We start from the raw sequence: 27,462 nt of genomic DNA on the forward strand, positions 1-27,462 counted from the left end.
ATACTTATTAGCAGAATAGAATATGGATTGACAATGCAGACAAAACTATAGAGAAAAAAGAGGCATATGATATTTAAGAGTCTGTAATTATCTTCCACTCGTTTTCCAAAGACAAAAAAGGTACTTCAAGGAAACTGAAGGACTGTAATCAATGAAATATTTTTCTTTGAGTAAGTTAAGGAAGAAAGGACAACGGAATTCAATGAAGGAACAGCGGATGGAGGATGAGGAATCTTTATGTCCTCATTTGGGCTTTCAGTCGATTATTATCTCTTTTAATGGAACTTATTAGCTGTTATAGCAGTATACGATCATTCTGTAGACGATTAAGGAATTTATATATTTTTGAACACAGAAGTCACTATCACAGACTTTCAAAGGGAAAGGACATCTGCACAATTAACGATCCTTCCATTAAAAAAGATGACATCCATCAAGTAAGGGTCACAGAGAGGAGATCCTTTGAACAGAACAAGAAGAGAGTATCAGAAGGCATGTTTCTAGGATAGAAAAATATAAACTCTTAGGGGAAATGGATAGATGGAGATCCAATTAGATGCAATCCAAGCGGAGGGTGATCTTTTTTAAGGCATTTGATTAATAAAATTAATTATATTTAATATTACTAAGGTAAGCGGCAGTCTTTATTAGAAGGAAATGTTGTACAAGAAATATTAACAAATAATGAAGAGAAAAAGAAGAAAAAGAAAACACAACATTATCCTTTTCTAATCTTAATAAAGTTATTTATGAACCAAACGGACCCATGCATAACTATAAGTAAACATTATAGTATGACATTTACTCCATCCAAGCTAGGAAAGGTTGCATTATACAATAAAGGTAAAGATGTGACCCAAGTTGAATAGAAATACAAGGTTATACCATAATGCGTATACGACTGATGTTTGACTTCCACCACGCTTTTAATATTGACGTCATAGTAGATGAGAGGTTGTGTGTTTTGTCAAAATCTGTTTTTCTTGACCAGAAGTCGGTACGATACATCAAATTGAAAATTATAGCAAGAGTGACGCCATAGACTATTAGTGGTTGCGTGTTTTGTCAAAATCTGCCTCTCTTGCGCAGCCGTCGGTACGATACATCAGATTGAAAATTCTAGCAAGCCTGATTAAATGATGGTATAACCTTATATTTCTATTAACTTTTGACGTGCCATTTATATTTTTATTTTTTTATACCTTTTCAAAAAAATTGGCGGGAGTTCATTATCTGTAACGACTTTTACACAAAAGGACGAAACTGAACAAAAAGGAGCACAAGCACCAAACAGTTTTTTTCTATTCTAACCTTGGAGCTACTGTTTTGCCCATACCTAGCCACAATTGTAAATAATAATTCCATATTAAGGAAGCATTGGCGAACTTATAATTGTTTTTGAGCCTTTTTTATGCATCCTTTCGGAAGAAAGGTAGCGAGATGAAATAAAGTTAACGACGTTTTTTGATAAACTATCCTTCACTTTGTAATCACTGAGGGAATATAACGATGTACATCATAATAGATGTTTCAGTCACCCAACATTATAATTGTAAATAATAATAGATATTTGTATTTAATTATTAATCTCATTATCATCTGTCTACTTCAGAAATAAATTTTTAATTAGAAGTGGAGGAAAATAAAGAAGTTATACAAGGAAAATGAATTAACATTTTTTTTTTTTTTTTTGACAAATTGCAAAAAAAGAAGTTAATATTCTTGAGTAAGTATATTGTACAGTGTGGTCCAAATAAATGTGGGAAAATCTTTAAAAGCTTAAAACGAACAGTCTAGATTTTTTAGAACCATAAATTCTATACTATTTGAAAGCTACATTTAATGGCATTCAATTGTTCATAATGAAATCTGCCTTTAAGATAACCTCGACTACACGTCGCCAGAAGCTTTGGCAGACCCCGGCGACCTTGCGCAGGTCCATTTTTGCTATTGTACATGTACCAGACTTCTTCCGGGCCTACACCGACGAATAGTACTTGGCACAGTCCTCATGTTCGATCTTCCCCCAGAGATAGAAATATTTTTGTAGGTAAAAAATTCGGGCTCCAAAAGTGAGTACATTTTGTGGCCAAGACAACCTGCAATTTGTTGGAAGGAGAAATTTCTTCCTTGGGCTACTCCATCAATTAAGGGAATGCACATTAAATGTGGAAAACAAGTACAAGTACAACGGCAATGCTGGATCAGTTTTTAATTTCCAAAAGATTTTATTACACAATCTTTGTAATATTTGCAAAAATGAACTGGTTATCGAGGGTTATTTTTTCGACGACATTATTCCACATAACCTTATTGCTTTTCAAAGTATAAAAAAAATCTTTGTGGATTTTAGTTTTTCTTTACAATTTCAATTAATTATATTAGTTACTTTTTTTGCAAAATTAGTGAAAATGGTTTTTTGCAATTTGCTTTGCAAAATTAGTGTAAATCGTTTTTTACAATTTTCTTTCCAAAATTTGAGTAGACATTTTTTTCACGATATATTTATCATTTTGATCATTTTTTTCATGAATATTTTGTGGTTAATAACATAGTTTTTTTTCATATACATAGTATACAGGAGCTATATTATAATGCTTGCCCGCACAGAAACGGTCTAAATATTAATAAATATAACAAGGGTCAAATGTAAATGTGATTTTCCACTCCCTCCTAGATAAGAGCAAACCCGGTTAACCCTTTGCTAATTATATATATTCATGTTTAAGTATAGATTTACAATATTTTCTCCAAACAAAAGCTACTATGAATGTTCAAGGTTCTCTTCTCTATAGAAGTAATATATTTATCCCCCAAAATCATATAATAGGCACCATATGTTAACGTGGACAATAATTCAGTAGTACCATATATATCGCTCCCACTTTTCCCCCCAAGAAATGTCTGTCCATAGTCATAACGCCTTAGCTGCTTTTCTCTAAAACATTCTTGAAATTGTCAGGGTTACCATCCTAATTTTCGCTGTTTTTTAACCATTAATATCATGTTTAAGATTTTTAACATTGTTCATATAATCAATCTTGAGTCAGAGGGGCGTATGCCTTCCGAAAACTCCACCTATGTACATAATCCTGAGCGTAATTAACACATTATTTTTTTCCCTTTTCAGCAAAACTTATTAAGGCTCAAATATGGATGATATGGGAGGAGATGAGACGGGAGGAGGGGATGACATGGGTATGGATTTAGATTCCCTTGGCATTGGATCCGATGGTGACGATGCTAATAATTTATTAAACGGACTTAATAAATTCGGAAATGGGAAGGACTCTCAAAATCTTCAAATTCAAACTTTATTTGCACTCCAAGAACTGGGGATTGTAATAGGTGTAGCTTTTATGGTTGGACTAATATTCCTACTTATGATTAGTGTTGAAAAAGTGTGTGATGAAGTGACAATCCAATATAATCGATATTTTGGGGCTGGAGAAAAAAATGATGACGCTGAGAATCCTGCTGATTTAGTAGGAACATTTAAACGATACAAAAATTAAGGAAGAGTGACATTTGTACTAGTATTTCAAATTTATTCGCTGTTTTGACAATTTTTATAATATTATTATTTATCTATGAGATCTCATTCAATTATTTTGTTTTAAACAGTTTATGATTATTTAAAAAATAAATAAAAGACTTAATTAAGCATATGGTAATCCCAAATCTACATATACAAAGAAGGAAGTAAATATGTATTGCCGATTTTGTAAGTTATTAATAAAGATTTTCAATTAGTATTGAGGTCCAAAAATGGGTAGGCCACTCCATGACATTAATGTCCTTCTTTTTGGGCACTCTTTTGTATGTTTTGGATCATTTTCGTGCAGGAAGAACAATTACAAGACCCAAACTTTTGGAATTTGAACAAAACAATCGGCAAGGGATCAAATAATTATTTTGTCCATTGTATAAAAATAAAAGTAAATAATTTATTAAAAGTCATAATTTTCTATCGTTGTATCTTTAAAAAAAATCTATCTAATTATGCCAATCCTGTTATAAATTATTTACCAAATGTACGTAGATTGAATTTGAATATTAATTGATTCTATGTGTTAATACTTTTCTTTCCTCAAAATTATTATATATATTGCAAACAAAGGAAAGTATTATCATCAAGACGGAACAATTTAAAAAAATATTCTCAAAACCTCTTTCTCTATTCCAATATTTTTTTTTCTTTTTTTTTTTTAAATCATCGTTATCTCTGTAAAAGATTTAAATTGGACGTTTCTGTCGTTAGACTAAGGTCCGATATTCCAAAGACATGTCCTTTTTATCATTTCCCTGGCGACTTTTTTAATAAACTTATAAATTATCCGGCTTATAGAACGATAAATGTCACACATTTAAAAGCCAATATATCTTTTTCTAAAAAAAAAAACCCAATAACATATAACAATTTATTCAATTTAATAAAATGTTCAATGCACTAAAAGAAATTCTGCTTTGAGAAGCAGGAATGGCGACATAACGAAGGAACCATCTAAAATATGTGTAAGGATTGTCACTTAATACTATAACATTAGTAAGTGTACCGAGTGTATAAAAGTGTGTCTAATACCTGTTCCTTGTCTCTGGAATGGAGAAAACTTAAGAAGAATCTGTCACCCCGAAATGTTCATAAGTGCAATGTCGATTGTCAAATGTAGCAGCTTGGTTCCACTTTCACAAAAGAAGAACTCCTGAATTTTATAAAGGGGTTCAAAAGGAAATATCATCAAGGACTTCTGGTTTTCCTTTTGCACTTTACGAATGTTTTGCTTTATTCTGGCACCTATTCGGTAGGTTTCATAACAATATATCTATAATAAAAAAAAACAAGTATAAATTGAATTTATCAAATTATAGGCTAATTACAGCTCTTAATACTCAATACAACATTTTCACTCGTATGTTGAACAAAAGAAAAGTATAAGTAATTCCTTCCATCATTTCTGTATGACAGATTTTTCTAGAAAAAGATTATTCGTTCAAACTTTATCCCTACCCAAAAAATTCGATTCTAAATTTATTCCAAAAAGTTTTGATCACTTCCAAAAAACAAAGTTCTGAAGCATTTTCTAACAATTTTATAAAAAACAATAGCAATAACACTTCCTCCCCACCCAAAAAAAAAAAAAAAAAAAAAAAAAATCGTAGACGCCATTGATGACATCAAAACTACATAATTTTGTCCTTCTTACTTCCAAATACTTCCAGCGCCTATTGTACCTATAAACAGAAAATATCTTTAGACAATAATAGGCTAATAATTAATACATATTATAAATATGATCATATTTATTTGTAGGAAATTATATTAATCAATATTGTAATAAATATGGAGTGTGGATTTTAAATCCCCTAAATTTATAGACAATGTATGTTATATTACAATTTATAACATTATAATGAAGTATTGCAAGGAGTGAACAGTGTTATTTGCACGATTATTGGACTCTCTCTCCAAGATGCCCCACACAAATAGTAGCATTTCTTTTGCACAAAACTTAAAGGTCTAAAAAATGTTATTTTTTATTGGAATTAATCCTCTTCTGATTACCCTATTTGATCAAATTGCAGGACTTTTACATTCTTAAATAACAATAGAATGTCTAACATAAATTAATTGAGTTATTTGCGTCCCTGGGTGGGGGTCCGGCACGGAGGGACACAGTAATGTATCCACGGTGTTCGTATGCGGAGGGTATATGATGGATTTTGAATTTTTCTTTTACAATTTTGTCTGCCTCATCTCAGGGGGTACACAAAATTATATTTGCAGGGGGGTAAAGAAAAGTAAATTTTCTTCTAAAATTCATAGCTTTTCACAAAAAAATAATTTTTTGGGAAAAAACTACAAGTATAACTTTTTTGTTTTACTTTTTTTTTTTCAAAAATATATACTTATTCACGAAAAGGCCACTTTCCGAAAAGAGAGGTAATTTCCATTGTTCAAGGGAATTATATCTATTCCAAGGATATTATATCTAACTTTATAGGAAATTATGATATGGATGATAAAGCATGTGGTCCAGATGGAGTCTCGTGTAAAGGATATTCGAATTTTAGCGATGAAAGCATTCCGTAGCTTTTAAAAATTGAACATTCTATTGAAAAGTTTGGACAACTACCCAAATCCCAGACAAAAGGAAGAATTGTAAGGAGGTTGGACAAACTATAGCCATTGGAGACCAATTATTGTTCTCAATTAATCATATAGGACTCTTTCTGGAGTATTGGTTAAACAGATGCAACCAATTCTCAACAAAAAAATTGGACTGAAAAAAAAAGTATTTTTAAAGAATAGGAAAATTTCCGATGTTTCACGCAATATTCAAGCTGCAATTGACACAGTGGAGAGTAGGAAGAAGTTTGGAGCAATAAGAGCAATAGACTTCTGCAAAGCTTTCGACTCTATTTCACATAGGCAAATTCTTAGATATATAATAAAGTTTCTTCCGAAAGGTTTTTTTACAATTATTAATTGTAAAGCCCTCATCACCAGCCGACTAACTAACTATCAACCTATTAAGGTGGATGAGTTGAGAGATATCATCTTGGCAGCTTCAGCCTGCTATGTCCCTCTCAAAATGAAAATTCCTAAATCAGGATGTGAGTCATCGAATTTTACAGGTGAAGAAATCCGGCACCTTCCATCAACTTCACGGAATCACCAAAGTATTTTAAAAATGGCGTTAAGAAATTTTAACAAATATTTATCATAATTGTTAATTTGCATGTTTACTTTTTTTTTTTTTAAAAAGATTGATTTTTAGAATATTAGTTGAAATTCCACCCCTGAGTATTAAGTATAAACTATAATGTTTATTGATGTTTTATTTACGCAATTGTTTCAGTTGCTTTATTTATTTATGTTATATATAATATATAACCCAAATAAAGAATGTTGAAAAAAAAAGTTCAAAGCTATTCAAAGAAAATTAAATTTTTAGAAAAAAAAAATTCAAAAATCTATAGCTACACACAGAATATGATTTTTTCTTTTTAAATTCAAAAATTCACAGCTATTGAAAAATAAAAAAAACCTTAATTTGGAAGGGGCCATAGCCCCTTCAGTCTACCCCCTGAAAACACCCCTAAATTTGATGAAATCACTGTTATAAACATAAATCTTAGGGTTGCCAAGATATTGAGGTCTAAACTTGTTCCGGATTTAAAGTCCCCTCCCTATATACAATTTCTAATTGTATAATAAAATTATAAATATATGAACACTTATTCTAATATAAGTTCTTGTATTTCATTCATTTAGCTTCTATATCTTTCTTTGAATTTTCTGAACATTATTTGTAAGTTGAAAGTGCATTTCTTTAATTGATAGTATGGAATTTTTGAATGAGAAGTTGATACTATTTTCCTATGGTTTAGAATTACTAATCTTTCTTATAACCAGTTTCTTAATGCTTAAATAAAAGTGAGATTAAAATTTTATTTTTCAAATATGTATATTTTTTTCAGGGATAATGTTACACCTTACGAGTATATTAGACTTTTAATCAAAAATATCATAATAATGTACATGTTTGTTCTTATAAGTCTTTAAATCAAAATAGATATTTCATGTGAAATTAACAGATACTCATTATTGTAACGGTAAAAGAACATAATAAATACTCAACTAATATTTTTATAGATTAGAATAGGGGTTCTCATAAAGGCTCCTCGATGCACGTGTGCTTCTTGAGAGATTACATGAATAATATACAAAAAAATTGGTTGAGCTTTTTTTTTTTTAATGTTTGAAATAGAAATACTTTGTGCAGTGATGACAAGGTTCGAGGATATCATGTAAACAAAAAATCAATCTTATGGGTCTTTGCATCCTAAGAGTTTACTTCGTTGCTTGTTCACAAAACTGAGGATATCTATGCCATCTTACCGTGATGTATGTTTTTTTTTGGTTTGTTTGCTCATTTTCTATTAAAAGAGTCATACAAAATGCCAGGGAAAAATGGTAAACACAAAAAATAGAAAAGCTAACAAAATGGAAAAAATGGCACAATTTCTAGGAAAGTTTTTTAGCCATGAAATAGTCAAACTTCTAAGATCTATGATTTCAAAACTCTAGTATAATATATGGTGGTGCTAGTCAAATACGTTCCATGTCTTTCCATTCCCTATAATTTAAATTGCAGTTAATTCATTCACCGCAAAATTCATCCTTGGACATTACCGGGAAGACTGGGTAGACGGTGATAGATTTGAGACGCATATGATTTATGGGTGACCCGGTGTTATGGAATAGAATTGATATCATCATAAGTCTTTAATAGTGAGTAGGAATGAAATTACTAGGAATCAAAAGGCAGGAAAGGAATATAATAGGAATGTATTTACCGGTCACATAAATATGATGGATATGGTAACTGTTGTGACATTCCTTATTTATTCGGTCCAGTCTTAGGACCGGTCCTTAAGAGTTCGGACTCTCAGTACTATGTAGAACTGATTTTTAAAAAAAGAAATGAAGTTGAGTGAAGACCAAACTTTATAAGTTTTAGCTCTGAGCATGAATGGACCGAGACTGAACTGGATGGGACTGGAGTCTTCAGTCCTAAATAAGGATCTATATAATACTAAATAGGGCCTTATATGGTTAAATGTTTAACTATGAATACAGTGATGCTCAATGATGAAAATTGGGTATATTTTTTAGCTCACCGTTTTTTGTTTTTTTGTTATTTTTTTTTAGTTATCGAATTGAAGGATAAATTTTCTTTTTATCAGCTGCTGTCATAATTATGTAACTCCTTTGAGATAACTTCCATATCTATAACATTCAATGGTACTTAAAATATTCGTGTGTGCTTATAGAAAGAAGGAGACTACAGACTCAGACTAGAATTGAGAAACATTAAAGTAGTCCTTGTTTTTTTCCTTCTCCCTCCGGCCTCCCCCCTTGTCAAATCTAATTGTAGCTGATCTAATGTAACGTCATGAGAGCTAAGCTGCCCTCCTCTAAAAACATTTTTCAAATTTCAAAGTTACCATATTAATTTCCGTTTCTTTTTTTTAATACCCAAAATGTTCCTGAATATCATCAATAGCGATGCTACTTTTTATGGGGTCACATACAGGAAAGATAGGTAACCGGGTCTTAGTGGGATGACGGGATTATGGAAATGTTCTATGACCAACCAGTATTGTGGCCTACCTTATAGCAGAGTGAATCAGGAAAACAGGAATTATGCCCTCTATCTTAAATCGCAGAATTAGTACACTTATACCAAAACCTGATAGCTCCACTTCTGATCCAACAAGCTTGTGTCCAATAACTCTACTTGAAGTTTTATACAAAATAATAACTGATACAATTACTCAAAAGATAATCCCTACTCTAACAAATATCATTCCTGGGGAGCAAATTGGATTCATGCTCATAACGTTAAATAAAGCAGGAATTATTAAAATGCCATGAATAGTGTACCTTAGTGCAATAGATTTTCGTAAAGCCTTTAATACCATAAACGATCGACTTATTCTAACATAAATTGGTGCAAATTGTGACAATTTTAACATGGTCAGGGGTTGCATTTCAAAGGTAGTCTCTTTCTTATACATGGAAAGAGTTTTCTCCAAGGTAATAAAGTGCAAAAGTAATGCTCGTCAAGGTGACCCTTTATCTCCATATCTATTTAATTTGGTACTTTTACCTTATACAGAATAAATAAATAATAATAAACTCCTAGGACTTGAATTTGATGGCCACAATATTTGAAGTCAATTCTACGCTGACGACAACTGTATCTTCATAGAGGGTGAATCAGAAGAAGAAATTAAGAAGAAGGCTAGATATTGTTTGCAACTCTATAAGTGGTTCAGGAAGAAATCTACCCTAGAAATCAACAAGGAAAAGACAAAACTTTTAAATATTGGTACGAAGGTTTTTTTTGTCAAAATCAATGGCAGGATATGCAGGCGTAGACTCCCTCAAACAGTTGGGAATATCGTTCACAAAATCAGGCACGGATACAAGATATTTGGATGAAAAAATGACCAAAATTGAGAGACATGCATGAATGATCAAAGCTTCCTATATGAACTGTACCAAAAAGGTATTTCAAGAAATGGAAAAGGGTTCCAGTATATTAGAATAATTCTGTTTCCCAAAGAAAGCATTCAACGTTTAAAAGTTCCAAGGAGTATGGGTGAACTCATTACATAATATTATTTTCATAAATATGCGTCTCAGAATATTAAAAGAAGATATTCCAGGGATTATCTATTTTAGATATACAACGATTTTAAGTTGCTTTTAATTGGTGTGGAAAATTTACTCTCCTCATCTTAATTGAAGGACGTGGATATTGGATATTTTGGAAGGGAACTATTTATGGGGAGATGATTTGAGCATGAAGATCTTCCTATATTCTACTACGAGGTAGAAGAGGAAATGAAGAGCATGAGGACAGAAGAAAAGGCTGTTGTAAAGAGGAAGGCATACCAAGTGGCTAAAGTATTGACTAAGCTAAAGATTGTCATTGATATACGAACACAAATAACTTTGAACATGAGCCTACCACCGCATCACGGCACCGGAAGCTTATGCAGCTCCAGCTTTGTCATTTCCCTGGTTCTGCACTTTTAATTTATATTCCTGGGAGAGGTGGAATAGACAAAGGAATAAATTAAACCATCCAACAAGACAGTACACCGGCTTATAAGGCAAAAAAGTGCAGGATGTCTTGGCCACAAAATGTACTCACATTTGGAGCCCAGAATTTTGAGCTGCAAACAACCCACACAATTATTATCTCTGGGAGAGCCGAGGATGAGGCTTGTGCCAATTATCATTCGTTTGTGGAGTCTCTGAATAATTCTATTATCTGTACAATGGCAAAACCGGATCCACGCGAGATTTTCTGTATATGTAGCTTTCAAATAATAAAAAATATACATTTCTACCCCCATCTAGTTCGTTTGTTACAAGACTTTCAAGATTTTTCCCAATTGATTTGAACCACCCTGTATAGTACTTGAGGCTAGCTTTTGTTGTGTTTGCAGCCTTTTAGGGTTTACCTGGTGGAAAATTTTTATACAGTTACAATATCAAAAGAAGCCACATTCTCAAGCCTAAAAGATTTTTTATAAAAACATGCATTATCAGATGACAAAACCCATCAAAGCTGATTTCTTCAACTTCAAGGTACTCTGGTTTAATTGCATAAGCAATTATCTTTTCTGTGAAGTAAATAAAAATTAGTCAGAGTATGTATTTCAAGTTGTAGGTAACATGTCATCACAATATATGAGGGAAAGTGTTTATCTCTGTAATTCCCTCATGCCAGAGATTAACATTGTTTTGGTAAGCCTAAGAGGAGACTACATCCATTCTGATGAGTTATCTGCTAAGAACAGGAACAGGCCAAAAACATTAATGACACTTCTTTAACCAATATTTCCATGGAGATAATGTGCAAAAAGGTAGATTATCACCTTTACAAGCTTAAACAACTTGAAGCTGTAAGTCGAAGCCTGATACTCGAAACTTAAAAAAGGGATCTGATGTTTATTTGGAAATTTTTATGACAAGACAATCCAAGTGTTCAAAATGGCATTGAGTGAAAAAAAAATGAAGGAAAGGTTCAGAAAAGTGCGACTGAAATAGAAGCCTTAGGAATTAAAAGAGACTAATGTTTTTTGAAAAGTTGGTGGAAGGTGTTGCTTTCCCGAATGTTGGTAAAATAGATGTTAACATATAATAGAATAAAAAAGATTTAAGAAAGAAGCAACATCTATTTAATATGGAGATCACATTTGCAAGAGAATCTTCGAAATTCCTCCCCAAAACTCCTTTAAGTACTTTAGTGACGGACTTTGTCTAATAAGAAAAGGAGAGACAAAACTCCGAAGAATAAGTTACTGCAATTGTGGCCATTGAACAGTTTATAAATTCTTTGAAGAAAATATCACACATAGTCAGAATCTTATATGTCAGTATTTTTAATAACACTTTATGTATGTGCCCATTTCATATATAGCATTATCTAATGTTAGATACTATTAACTATTTTTAAAGGCAACACACATAGGATATACTATGAATATATATTTATTCACTTATTTATCATTTTTAAATTTAATGTTTCAGATACTTAAATTTTATAAACACACCCCCCACCCCATGATTTTTAAAATGTTTTTATTTCGTTATGGCGATATAGCCAAAGTGTTTTACCTCATATAAAATAATTTGGTTCAATTTAATAAATTTTGGTGAATATAGTCCGGGCCCACATTAATAGTAAAAAATGGGAATATTACAAGATTTATATCCAAAAACTAAATAAACAAGACAAAAGTAATTTTAATCATAAGGAATATATTTCGAGTTTATACATTCTTGCATGATGTAAAAGACATGAAATAGTAGTATTTGTTTTCAAAGTTTAATGAAAAAATACTAGAATTTCGTTTTTCGATGGCCAAAGTCCAAAATAAACAAATAAAAGGTAAATACATAATCTACAAAGTGATTATTTTCAAAACTACTCATGTTTACTCACTATTCCATTAGCTTTCTCTTGCGTAATCCTATCTATTTATACTACTTATAACACATTCTGAAAATGATCTTTTAATTTAGCAACACTAATAAAGTCCGAGCTTAGTTTTACGCCTCTTTCTGCACAGTCCTTTAAAGGCCGTTAAGGGAATTAATCTTTGATTTGGAAGACAAATAAGACGAAATTTATCCACTCTGTGACTATTTGGTCAGTAAATTAGTATCTAAGCCCAGAAGCGTAAAGATGAGCTAGGAGTCGCATGAAACTAAATCTGAAAGTTTCCCAAAATCAGTACCAAAGCGATATGTATGTATATCCTATCTATCATGGAGTAGTTTATATTTCGTTACTATGAGCCTCATATACATATTGTGTCCTCACTTGATGTGAATTAAATCACTGAAGAGCGCAAGTAATACCATTTCAGCAGTTAAATGCCACAGATAACGAGATAAAGCAGATCTTAAACACGCTTGGATTGATTACCTTATATTGCTGTGATTGCTTGCACTGACACAAATCCTTCCAAGTAGTATCCACGGCTGTGGTATGTGTATTCCACCATGAACTGTAGATCAAGCATACAAAATTGACGACAAAGACAAGAAACTCTGATATTTGATGTAAATGGTTCTAAGTGACAAAGATAAATTTTTGTACTGTAAAAGAACAATTTTGATTGAAAACAGCAATTTCAAACATCCAGTGGGCCTTGTGCACTGCACCATGACGCTTGAGACAAAAAAATACATGTAACTAAGGGCATTTACATACAACACGCATGGTTCAGAAAATTATTATTAATCATTGCGCTGATCTTGTTTTGAGACTTTTGACATTCTTTTACCAAAGTCTCAATTTCATCAATCTACTTAGATCAATGAGTGTCAGCTTTTCTTTGCTGAGGCAGCTCACACTTTCAAAAATATTTTTAAGACGGATACTTCCAGTGATGTTGACGTGTCTATTTTCAGGTCTTTGAGTATCTGTGTCAGCACCACGTCACCAATGTGATGACGACATGCTGCACACAGTAACGGCTGTCCTAAGACCTGTTGAAGACAAATACAAGCAGCTGTACTATGGCCTGTATTAGAAGCATTTGTGTCAAACACCCTAGATACAACTGATTTTCAGCATTTCCATGCTTTTCTCAGTTTTTCCTGAGCCTCGGTCCTGTTTTCTAAGATGGAATATAAAGCAGCCTCGTTTACATCGTCAAACTCTAAAATCAAGAGCTCTTCATTAACATTCTTATTTCTCAAAGTATTCATAAGTTTTGAATCCAACTACTGAAGTGATACAATTTATTTATCTTGACTCTCTTAAGCCTTTAAAACAATATTTCTAGATTAGTAACCATGTATTTCTTACCAACTATAATTAAAGCAACATATTGTTGAAGATGTCCAATTTAACAATAATAATATTGAACACATAATTATTGAAAAAAGCAAAAATGAATGTTACCGTTGCTTGCCAAAGTAATATACTATAATATTCTCATCACAAAACGAGAAATGTGGGCCCGGTAAAATTTATTTGAATTTAATAATATTAAATATGGTTTGTTTTAATTATAAGTAGAACATTTTTATCATACCGCCAAGGTAATTTTTTTTAAATTGGGGAGTCTGATAGCGTGGCAGGAACAGTTAGTATTCACTTGTTGCCAGGTCCAAACTGTAGGATGGATTCAGAAGAACTTCCAATACAAGCCCTCAGAGCTTTTAGCGTGTCATCAAAGATGTATGCGGCCTCGGGTTGTCTTGAAGATGTCTTAAGTGTTTGCTATTTGAAATACTTGCGTATAAAGAGTACATTTTAAGTCCTCTTATTTGTTAGTCCCATTTCAAAATGTACTGGAAATCTCTCAAAATGGCTAAATATGTACAATTAATTAACTTTTTTGACTCAATTTGGAACCGTACTAATGCATCAGTATTGAATTGGCAAGAATTGATATTTTTTGAAGTATAGGTATATGTATTATTTAGGATATCATTTAGTAAAGTGCAGGTTATGATTTAATATTCGAAATTTTTATGCCAAGAAACTTTAATTTTTGGATTTATTTTGTCAAAAAAACAAGAACACAAAAAAAAATGTATATAGATATAAATATATAAGCCTGCGGACGCTCCTGACCATGAAAATAAGAATGTATAAGCATGTAATAACATAGTTCTAATATATTTTAGGGTCAGATATCAAATAAAATTAAGCAATTAATTTTTTATAGACAGTAAGGTTTAAATCCTTTTATTTGTTGGCTTAATTTTTAATTCCAATAATTCACTAGTTTCTTTAATATTAATATAAAAAAGTTATTTCATTTTTATAAAACGTGGTTGCTTAGCCCCCAAAAAATAATAAATTTCACTTATTATGTCCATAAAAAAATTGTATAATAGAACGTGTATGTTGTAAATTATTTACCAGGGTTTTGTATTTCTCGGGAAATTGTCTTTGAGCGGGATCCCGTTAGTAAATAATAAATACAGATTTAGTGAAATTTTATCCATTAATCTCTGCCAAACATTTGAAAACATTAAGTTTTATCATAAAACAGTACAAAAAACAAACACATGACAAATATTGAAGTCCGTATGTATAATTGTTGTTGTAAAAGGATCGTTTTTAATGTGTTTTTTTTGTTTTGTTTTTTTTTTATCATTTTTTTTAAATTACCCTTTTTCCATGCTACATACTCCTCAAAAAGGTTTCTTTAACAATTTCTACGTCGGTTCTATGTATATTCTTAAATAAATGAAGCTGTTTTGTATTGATTGTTTGATTGTAATTAATTTTCAGGTTCTTAGAAGTAAATTAACTTAAACTACAGTGTTAAATGATGTTTTTATATAAACACAATTTTATATATATATTGTATATTCATACCCAGAATATGGTTCCAGGAAAATTGCCTGGGCGAAAATTGCCATTGGGAAAATTTCCAGTCATTTGCTACCAAAATTAGAATACCACCGGCCAAAACTTGTTTTGTGCAATGGCAGGGAGACCAAAGAGAGTAAAAACTACTTCTCCCACTTCACAAAGCATTTAGGACCCCTCCGAATACTTAAAAAATGGGCTTCAAGCCCAAGGGTCGCTTAAGACAACAACAGCCACACTATGCAGGTTAAAAAAACCCGCTGCCACTTCACAAAAGCATTCAGGCCTTTTCCAAGAGCTCCCAAATGAACCCTAGGGATACGGATTGATTAAGACTATGGGAGGGGCTGCCAAGAAGGTTATATACCCCCGCCGCTACTTCCCAATGCATTTAGGCCCCCTCCAAATACTTCAAAATAAGCTGCAGGTCCATGGGTTAATTAAGGTTAGGGCAAAGGAACCAAGCAGGTTAAAGACCACCACCTCTGCTTTACAAAGCATATATAGACCTTCCTAAATTTTCATTTAACCCCTGATCCCATGGGTTGACTAAAACTAGGGGAAGCCACCAAGAAGATTAAAAGCTATGAGACAGGGGTTAATTTGGAAGTATTTGGAAGGAGATTTAATGCTTTGTGAAGTTTTGGAGGTGGTTTTATTCTTCTTGGTGTATTTGGCGTACAAGTTCCAACTGGGATATAATAACTTATACCTGTTATATTACGCACAAGCGTCGTTGTCAAATTCTTCCATTGGAGAAGCTGTTTTCAAAAAATATTGTTTTTGTTAAACGAAACACCCACTTCGTCTAGATACAAGCACAAAACAGATAAATATTTTGTACCTACATATGTCAAAACAAAAGTAAGCCAGAATATTTTTTATCAAAATGGAGTGTAAATTTCATTTGTATTCTTCAATGACAAGTTATTTCTTTCAACAAATTATTCTTATTAAACCTTCCGTGTGTAGTCAATATGAATGAAAGAAGCCAAAATTGATCTTCAAACTAAAAAAAATGAGAAATAGATAAATTTAATTTGAATATGGCCATAGCGGGCAAATATAAGTCTCATAAATCTTATAAAGGTTCTAAACTGTATCTAAAATCTTTAGGTATCTTTACTCAACAGGGGCGTCAACAGAGGGTTGGCTGAAAGGACTGTAGCCCTCCTTGAAATTAAGAAATTTTTGCATTTTACAAGAAACTTTAATATTTGACTTTTTTTTCTGTAAATAACTTTGGATTTTTGAAATTTTTCTCCAAAAAAAATTAATCCCTATTTTCAACTTAATTTTTGATATGATTTTCCAAAAAAACTAACTCTTTGTTAACAACTGGGGATTTTTGAATTTTTTTAAAATATCTCTGGATTTTGAAAAAAAAATTTAAAATTTAATCCTTGTAATGTTTTTGTTTTTTTCAAAAAAATTAATTTTTTGTTAATTGCTGTGGATTTTTGAATTTTTTTTCAAAAAAATTAAATATTTTTAATTCATTTAGAAATTTTTTACTAAAAAAATTAGCATTTGAAACTATTTCAAAATGAAATCTCTGTAGCTCATAGGCAAAGGGCTTGGGAGAAGTTACTCTCTTGAATTCATTGGTTGTACGTTCGCGCCCAATTGATTCCTGGAGAAAGAATTATACTTTATCTAAAAAAATTTCACCAAAAGATTCCTATTTTAGATTTAGTAAATAAAATACTATAATATTTACTTATATTTAAACATAAAAAAAAATTGTATTTTATTCAAAAATAAATTCCAAAAATAAAGTCATCCTAAAAAATATATATCCCTGGGGACGTACCTACTATGTCAAGAAAGAAAAAAATACATTAGGATTATCTTCTTTTCTTGATTTTTGTTCAAGATTGTTTTTATGTGGACGTACCACATATGTGGGTATATTAATATTATATTGAAATTACAAAGGAAAAATTATGGTAGCTGTAATCCCCTAATAATTGTATACTATGGTTATATTTATGTACATACATTTATATATTATAAATACATAAATTTCATATTGATTCTCACTATTTCATAATTTATTATTTAATGATGAGACGAAACACTTGCTATGAGTTAAGAAGCAAAAGGTCAGATTCTTATTCTCTTTATAATATGTACCTAATATTATGGACATACACAAATTATGCTTTTGTTAGGTGTACATATATTATGGTATAATTTTGTAAGACATCAATATTTATGGGAATATTTACACCTAATTTACAACTCTTAGATGATCGTTTGAATCCCTAGGTGGGGTACAACCGGTGTTATTAACCTTCTGTTACTTCTCTTCAAATCATGAGGCAAGTAGTTCACTGAAGGGTTTAGTCACTCTAACATAAAACTATATTTGTCTACAGTAGTTATTACAAATGGCAGAATAAGTATCAGTGAACAACTTTAACCAAGATAACTTATTTATCCGGTCTCGTAAGCGGGTTTTTTTTTTTTTTTTTTTTGCCGTTCCGTTCATTGTTCAATGGGATAGGAGTGTAGTTTACTTATAGGTATTCGTTTGTAAGCAAAGCGACAGAGGGTTGCGTAGTTTTACGGCAATACAAATATAGCAAGGTTAATAGAAACCCAAGGTTGTACCATAACACATGTACAAATGATGTTTGACTTCCACCACGCTTTTAATATTGGTTTCATAGTAAATGAGTGGTTGCGTGTTTTGTCAAAATCTGTTTTTCTTGCCCAGAAGTCGGTAAGATACATTAAATTGAACATTCTACCAATAGTAAGGTCATAGACTATGAGTGGTTGTGTGTTTTGTGAAAATCTGTCTGTCTTGACCAGCAGCCGGTATAACACATCAGATTGAAAATTCTAGCAAGTCTGATTACATGATGGTCTAAGCTTGTATTTCTATTAACCTTGAACTATAGCACGTCGTTACCTTTATATAATAATCTGGTAGTTCGCCCTTTAAGCCAATCATACTAACTGCTATATATATCGTATTTATTCCCTTAGAAAGGGCCATCATATCATTTCTTCGCCATTATTAAAATGAATTACATATATATATATTTCAGAATATTAAAATATGTATAGTATTTTATTCGATACTGTATTATAATAATAATATTCTATTGAAAGTGCAGCTATAAATTTTATAATTCTATATGATAGCCAAAAAATTTCATATAAATACTAAAATACCCAATATATTTATTTTATAAACGACGAGGGATCAACAAGAAATGGTATTCCTGTTCTTTTGGAAACGGAGCAAATGTATTGAACAACTTATTACTTTGTGTATGTAGTTATCAAAAAGAATGCATTATGAAATAGCCATGACGTATCAAACGAAAGGAGGGAATCTACAGCTGACCAGAAAATACATAGGGTATTTTTGTGTTAGCGAGGTAAAGCCGTGATAGCGATAAAATACAAAGTGCAATAGCAAGGGAAATTATTTGACGTCACAAGAGGAGACAAGAGAAAAAATATATTTGGCCAAAAGAATCGAAAGCATAATATTTCCCGGTTCCAACAATTCATAGTATCAGCATAGCCGTTTTATAAAATATCTGTAATGAAAAAAATAATTAGTCCTTTCAATCTATTAATGATAATGTATTTGATTCATCTCCTGTATCAAACCATATGTTCACACTAATTAAATCTATTCCAAATGTTATGCAGGCATAAAATTATATCATTGAGGAAAACGTCAACAACTTCACTTAAATAACAATATAAACAGATCAGCTACAGTCCTACTTTTAAAAATGTAAAGTTGTAGAATATTTAAACGGCTCAAAATCTGATTTTAAAAATTTTAATAAGTTTATTGAAATCATTTAAAATTATTTATCAATGATTCAATATTCCAAATTATTCTACACCAACTCCATACCTATTAAATCAAAATTTTCTATCAGATATATGTGGAGTAGTTCATTAAAAACCTATACATATATTAGTGATGCAGCACGGAGTTACCTTTCTATCACAAAAATATACAGTTTATTTTGTTGTCAACTGTCGATGTTTTTGCATAGACAGTTCTCCAAATAACGCTGATTGGTTAAATTATAATTATCTCTTTTTCAACTGTGAAAAAATATCAATATCATTTAACAATAGCTCCAAAGTTAAGAAGAATTGGCAAACTACCACTTTGGCACTTTTTATGTTTCTTTTCAGATAAAAGATTGCAGATACAATAGAAGTCAGGAAGCAGCATCCACAATGACAAAAGTTAAATTTTTAGAGAGTATTTCAAAAAAAATTATGAATGTATTTTTGAAGGACTCAACTTTTTTTAGAGGAAATACTGATCGCGCTAGTTATTTTAAGAGGCATTGCCGCTAAAATCAGTGGAACAGAGCACTAAAATTCCTTTTTTAGCATTCAACTTTTAAAAAACGCATGCTCAGCTCTCAAGCCTTTATGTGTGTATATCTATAGAGAAGAAAATACTTTGAGGCGACAAAATGCGTAAATGATTGAGCCATATACTTCAGCTGACGAAAATAATATTTCCAAAGGATCACGTAGAATTGGTGTATTTTATTACAATTAAAGAATAACAAATTCATTCATTCAAGGAACTCTAGATACTTGGAATAAAGACAGTATATTTTTTTCCTTTTCCCAAATGAGTCGCTTTTTCAGAATGAAATTTTTGTATTTACACATTTTAATCTTAACAATTATTTTAGAGAAAAATTTTAATATTTTTCATAAAAAACTCATTACTTACCACGGATATCGTTTAATATGTTTATTAAGAAATAACAACGAAAAATGTATTTAAATACAAATTATGCACTAAAAACTGTATCTGTATGAAGTACCTATACAGGGTGTCCACGATAAATTGTAGCTACTTTAAACTTTATCCAGATCCCTAATGTGGATATTCGGGGTTAAATCATAAAATATAAAAGGTTGCGTGAACAATACACTATAACTTCCACCACAATTGTTTTGACAACAAACAATAGTCATCATGGAACAAGCAAGGAGAGACGCCATTCTCGAATTGGCTCACGCGGGACACAAGCCCTCTTCTATCTACAAGCTTCATAACTACCCCAAGACCACGGTGTACCGGATCTTCATTGCCTGGGAGGTTGAGGGGAAAGTCTGCCGCAAGGTCCATAAGATAAGAAGTGACCGAATCCGCACTCCCCACTTCCATGAAGGCCTCCAGAAGTCCATCAAGGCTTCGCCGGGGACTTCCTTGTCCAGGTTGGCCAAGAACCCTAGAGTGAGCAAGTTGCTGGTCTCCAAGTCAGTGAATGAGGACCTCGGGCACAGGTCATACCGAATGGCCAAACAACACATCCTCACGGCATCCATGAAGGCCGCCAGGCTCACCAACGGTAAGTGTCTCCTCAATGACCTGAAGAGCCATGGAGGAAGAATCATCTTCATCTCCGACGAGAACTGGACTGTCGACAGGAGCTACAACGTCCAGAATGACAGGTGGCTTGCCAAGGAGAGAGAAGAGGCCCCTGCAGTCTTCACCACAAAGTTCCCGGCCTCTGTGATGACCTTGGATGTCATCTGCAGCACCGGTGAGGTGATACCTCCTTTCTTCTTCAATCCCAAGAAAGGCTTAACGCGATAAGGTACTACAAAGTCATGGAGGAGTTCGTCATCCCCTGGATGAAGGATACAGCCGCTGGGAGGGAGTTCATATTCCAACAAGACTCAGCCCCCGCACACATCACCATGAGGACCACTAACCTCTTCAACTCCCACGACATCACTTTCTGGGATTGCAACACCTGGCCCTCCCACTCACCCGACCTTGATCCGTGTGATTACTACTTGTAGGGGAAGTTGGAGAGGGATGTGTGCAAGGTCAGCCACAAGAGCATCGCGGCTCTGAAGGGCCCCATTACGAGGGAGTGGAATGCTGTCGATTCTGCAGAAGTCATCAGGGCATGCAAATCCTTTAGGGGCAGGATGGAGAAGATGGTGGCTGCTGAGGGAGGACATGTTGAATAAATTTATTGTTTAATATCATTTCTAACTTTTTTTATATTAACAAATACACTCCAAATTCCATTTTTATCAAGCAGGTTGAATTTTAAGATAGTTCCAATTTATCGTGAACACCCTGTAACTATAAGAAGAAGGCTAGATGACTCAATAGGAAATAGGAAAAAAAATGACGTCAATAAACTTCTGTTTATATAAAATTCCATGATTCATATAACTATTAATGTAAATCTTGTTACTTTTTAGGGGGACCCTTTTTTGCGGAGGATTGGTAATTTGAAGACTGAATTTCCTTATCCTTAGCAGTTGTCTCTATTACTTTATTTCTGAGTATTGAACCTCCTTTCCTAAATATATTAATTGGTATTCAAAACATGAACAAAATGTGTATGGGTCCATAGAAGACGGAGAGTAACATTGTCGAGTGATAATTGTAAGTCCTTGTTGGATTGAGAGTAGAATCAGGGATTAACATCGGAGTAATTTCTTCCAATTCCTTTTTAATTTCCTTCTCCCCTTCCACTCTTACCACAGCTGAGTATAGCTGATTTCCTCCAAAAAATTCTTCAAATTGTCAGGGTTACCATGTTGATTTTTGGTTTCTTTTTTATAACATGCCCATTATACAAACAAGAGGAATTTGACGCCGTCATAGTTGACCAAAACATTCAAATTATAGTAATAGTACGTATTAAATAAGTGTGCTAATAACATAGAGGGCGCTTCAAATTCCTTAATGTCCAAAACTAACTGTATTTATCATTTCATTACATTTTTCTTAATAGAACTCTTCATTTCTTAATAAGATTATAAATAACTATATTTTCCATTGTTTGGTAAACTAACTTTCGGCTTCAAAACATTTCTATGGAAATAGAAGATCGTTACCATTACAATATATCGCAATCTTTCATTTTGAAAAAATGAAAGACAGTTGATCTGTAAAAAAAATTTGTCTTTCATAATATATGACACCAAAAAAAATCGGTGCATAAATTGAGACCGAACCAAAATTGGTCAACAAATTGAGACCGAGAAAAACTCTGTCCACGGTATGAGACTGCGGTTTGGACTGAAAAATCAGTCCAAAGTGATCTAGAAAAATCACTAAAGATCGAACCGGAAAAAAATGGTGCTGGACCGAGTCTCAACAATAGTACCAATACATTTAATTTTCAATTAGGAGTTTGAAAGTTAAAACAATGTATTTATTTTAAACATTAATCAGGATTGTCAACTCATTGCTCCCAATTGGGAAAAAGATTTTAAACTATTGTTCCCCAAAAGTTTATTATTTACCAACTATATCCTATCATTACATGTTCCTTTAAGACATCCCCTCAATGACCATTTCATTTAAACTGTTATATGAACATTGATTTAATCGTAGTATTTAATTTTAAAGTTGATAGATATCACGTTCAAGAAGATATACTCCTTCAATAAATTCTTTAGGTGATATAAAAAAGGAATAAACTTTGTACTAGTTAATTTATTTGACGGTTGCGGTATTTAATGATTTAAGGATTTATAAATATTTTAAAAATGGTTCCCAATTGGGCAACATGGCCTCTTCGTTCTTTTTGTTTATGGTGACTGTCAACAGATGCTAGATAGATGTGACTGGGTTTTATTTACAAGTGCAGCCATCTTCACGTAAAGGTAGGCCTTTTTAGACGACCCACATAAATTAAGTAAACACAGCTCATACCCCAATTTGCAAGCACTTTCTATGAAGAAATTTTATGATCAAGAGATGCATTTTAGTTTTATTTTATTATATTGATAAATATTTATTGCTGGAGGTGGCGGCCATTGTTCCCATATGTGAAAATGTAATGCTTCAGAAAATGAATAGGACTTTGTCTGTCTTTCTTTCTTTCAGTATGTATGAATGTACATGTTGTGCAAGATATCTGAGGTGTGAAAAGGATTTTTTTCAAACTTAATTTTCTCTACAACTAGTTATCAGATTCAAAAATAAAACCCGACTCTAAAAACTTGATTTATTTTAACTAATAAAATCATCTCCTGTCTCAATTGCAGTCACTAAGAGGGGCTTAAAGCAAGAACAGGCCTTCCTCACTTGTTTCCTTGGCCAATCCTGTAACTCCTTCTTAATCCAACTGATAAGTTCTCTTTAGTGCTGCAGAGAGTTTGGCTGGATTGTCGTTTGATCACGCCCCACACTAAAAAAAATCAATCAGATTCAGATCAGACGAATTAACGGCAAAAATTCCAGGGAGATAAAATTGTCAAAATTGTCTTGAATCTATTTGAGACTTTTTTTTAAGGTGGTGCTGGAAGCCGAGTCCTGCTGCCACATATAAAGCCTCCCATTGGGAACCCTAACGTTCCAGGGCTTCATCTGGCTCTTTAGCACATCCAAGTGGGCACCAGTGTTGACCTTGACACCTTGAGGGAACACCTGGGAGAAATAATGTGTCTTTCGGAGCTAACCACCCCAATCACCATGACGTGGGCTGGAAACATTGTCTGTAAGACGATGGCATCAAATTCCCTCCTTACCTTGCAGACAAACGTTTTACTGAGTCCCAGAGTTTGAGTAATTGTTATGTAGTCGCTGCTGGTGCCGATGCCAAGGAAAGCTTCCTACCTTTTCTAAATATTTGGACCAATAAATTCGTCAATTGATTCATTTTTTCCAACTGGTGGAGGTTTGAACAACCTATCTATCAAAAAAAAAAATCAACTACTTAAGTGTCTGTATTTGCCCAAGAGAGCTTGCCAAAGTGGTGGCATAGATAGCTTGGGCATCCTTTAGTTCTGTAGTTCATACATTTGTGACCTAAGAAATAATGTCACCGTAATAAAATTTCGCAGGCGTTGTGCATGTAGCATCAAGTGTGAAATGATACTAAACCTTGACCAACTATGATGTTGCAATAACAAAAATTAACCAATTAACTTTTTTTTATTCCTTTAGCTGACGTTGAAATTATCATACTCTTTAAACCCCTATCCCAAGTAACTGCTCATTATGAAAGATTGAAGATTTAATTCTGGTACTACTTTACTATGCCCAACTGCCAATATAAATCCTTTTGTCTTGTTATTCGTGACATCTTAATCACTCAACTTTTCAGTTATATTTTGGCTTAAAACTCAATACCATTGGGTGTCACTTCATCTGTTCTGAACAAATTACAACAGTAAGTAATAGAGAAATGACGTCATTACTTTAATGAAATAATTGGGTAGTGGCCTTTTGCTCATCAAAAAGAACAAGGACAATGATTTATAGTTTGGACGTTTCCAATATCAGTATTATATTTTATACATATTGCTACATAATAGTCATTCCCATTCGAAGAAACAGTTATATATTGAATAGGATATAAAGTTAAATTTAATAAGAGACTCGACAATTATAATAGTATTACTGCTAATTAATGTTTTTTTGAACAATAATACCTTTCCTTATTACTAACACAATCCATTCCTGAACGCGCATTATATCTTTTAAAATCCGATCAGTATTTTCCAGGTAGTCGTATACTATAAAACGGGGGTAAAAATCTGAGGAAATTTGATCTGTATCGTTAGAGACAAAGTGGTATTATGTGTAAGAAAGACCGGGGACAATGATAATACTTTTTGTTTTTAGTTAAATTACTCCCATGTTGGTTTGACTTGTACTAACCCAATTTCAACACAACAGAAGTATATGTCTGCTATTGTTTGAATCTAGTTAATGGTCGTACCAGCAAATAGTATTTTTTACAAATTGCATTTGAATACAACTCATTAAATGTTGCAACTGTTCCTCTCAATACAGACGTTCTGGCTTTTAAAAAAAACATGTGTGATGTGTAATTATATAAAATAATAAAAAGGATAAACATTGCAAGGAAAATTGCAGTAATTTTTGCAACTGTCCCCCATTAAAATATCTCAAATTTATCCTCAATGAGTGAGTTTTAAATTTTGATAAAATGATATCATATGATTGCAAAAAATGCAAATGTTAGAGGAAAATCAATATTAAACTGACTGGGTTATTACAAAAATAATAACTATTAACAAAAACTACTTAAAAACTCCTCAAAAACAGTTGTTTTTTTTATATCTCAAAGAATAAATGATAAAGGTTATTGATTTTTTTTTTTTTTTCACACTTATCTGCATTATTCTATACAAATGTATGATTGTAGCTTTTTTTATGTTCGGGGAAAAGGTTCATGTCAACTGTCCCATATTGCAGTTCTGTTAAATACTATCTTCTACTATTCAATAAGTAGGGTTGCAAGAGGCCCTTTTTCTCAAAAATTAAAAAGGCTATAGCCACAAACTTTATGTTACAAATATGATGTTAATTATTGTCAAAGAATGTCCCCCATTTTTGTCTCTTTTTATTGTGAGATATTCGATACAAAGTTATTTGAAGTATTAAAGATGTTACAACTATTCCTACCCCTCCCCCACCCCTACTAAAAAGTAAAAATCTCTTGCATAAAACATTGAGTGACTGAATCTTTTAAGACTCAATCATGGTAGATAAACATTAAGGATTTTAAAGTGATATGTCTTAAAATATATTCTGTGATATTTTTTTTTAGAATTAATATGATTCGTAGGTATGATAGAGTTAATAAAAAAGTAGAAACTTCTAGAGGTATATTATTATACATAGAAGGTTTTGAAGTCGTGACTAATTTAATTTTAATGGCCCTTACCTCAACTTTTATTATTATTTTTATTAAATCAACGGAAATAAACAACTAAATATTATATGTATACATAAATGCATACTAAAAGATTTAGAACACTAGTATATATATATATATAGACTATTGAACTTAATGTATTAAGATTAAAAAATTGGATTATAACAGAATTTAGATGGTTACAATTTGAAAGAGTGGCATATTAGCAACATACATCACGTGGTTACTTGTATAGTATTACACAACTTTTTCTTGTAACGGATACAGAAAAAATGGCCAAAAATCAGTTTGTAGTCAGACAATTATTCTCCGCTATAGAATTATTATACAATAAAAGCTATAATATAAAGGAATTGAAAAAATATGTCCTTTCAAATAAAACCTTTCATTTTACTTGATTTTTGTATGATTAGACACATTTTGTACGAATTGTATTGTTAAATAACTTAATAAATCTTTTGAATGCTCCAATGTTTTTTATCAATTAATATTACCTGTAATATTCCTCTATATCGGTATTTAACGTCGAAATATGACTCTAAATCGTAACTATACTCTAAATTTGGGATTTTTTTAAAAGACATTAAAATCCGATCTATTGCAGTTGAAGGTTTTAATGGTTCTTTTTGTGTTCTACGCCTTAAATACCAATAATTAAATGTAGGTTTTAGAAAATTTTGTGGCTTAATGTTATAATTAAACCAATCAATTTTTGTAGCACCAAATATACACGAAGATCCTGATACATCGAGGGGTAAAGCCGTTCATATGAGAGATGATTTATTTGGGGGAGCTTCTTTTCAGTGAAGTTAATTTCAGAAACCTTTTTATATAATATAGATTACATGATAAATGACGTCGTTATTTACCAGAGTGTTGTTTCAAATAAAATGGGAGAAGTCTAGCAGTAATAACTAACGCTCTTGTCAGATTTCGTATCAACTTTGGAAGTTTCTGTGAAGGGAATACATTTATAAAATCATTTAGCGTGATGGCGTTCAAACACTTTGGTCCTTGGAGTACAATCTTTAAAAAAGGATGTACATTCTCCAATAATTATCATTCTGAAGATGATGAAGGCTAAGCTTAGATGTATTGCCATTTTGTTCTTTTTTTAATTTGTATAGCAATGCCGTCATTCATTTTGTAATTTATACTATATGACAATGTGGATCAAAGAAGCTCGTCCAAATAAATCCTTGTTGAAATGAATGTCACATATGTTGATGATAATCACGGAAAATAACTTTACTCAAATGAATGTAACCCAGGAGAAGTTATCCCTTTACCATTTTTAATTTAATCAAGGAAAAATAAGTGTAGGTAGGGTCCTAAAATTCATTGTTTTCTTCTTTTTTGGG

General features: G+C 32.1%; 1 long non-coding RNA gene across 1 annotated transcript in view; it reads left to right on the forward strand.

The window, feature by feature from the left end:
- The window catches only part of LOC139904804 (uncharacterized), a 34,120-nt gene extending 30,373 nt beyond the window's left edge, over positions 1-3,747 (forward strand). Inside the window, exon 2 of the long non-coding RNA XR_011779022.1 lies at positions 3,131-3,747. This is a non-coding gene — a long non-coding RNA (uncharacterized lncRNA). The remainder of the gene's footprint in view (positions 1-3,130) is intronic.
- The last annotated feature ends 23,715 nt before the right edge of the window (positions 3,748-27,462 follow it).

Source organism: Lepeophtheirus salmonis, chromosome 2 (assembly GCF_016086655.4).
Source record: "Lepeophtheirus salmonis chromosome 2, UVic_Lsal_1.4, whole genome shotgun sequence".
In the NCBI taxonomy this organism is placed as follows: domain Eukaryota; kingdom Metazoa; phylum Arthropoda; class Copepoda; order Siphonostomatoida; family Caligidae; genus Lepeophtheirus; species Lepeophtheirus salmonis.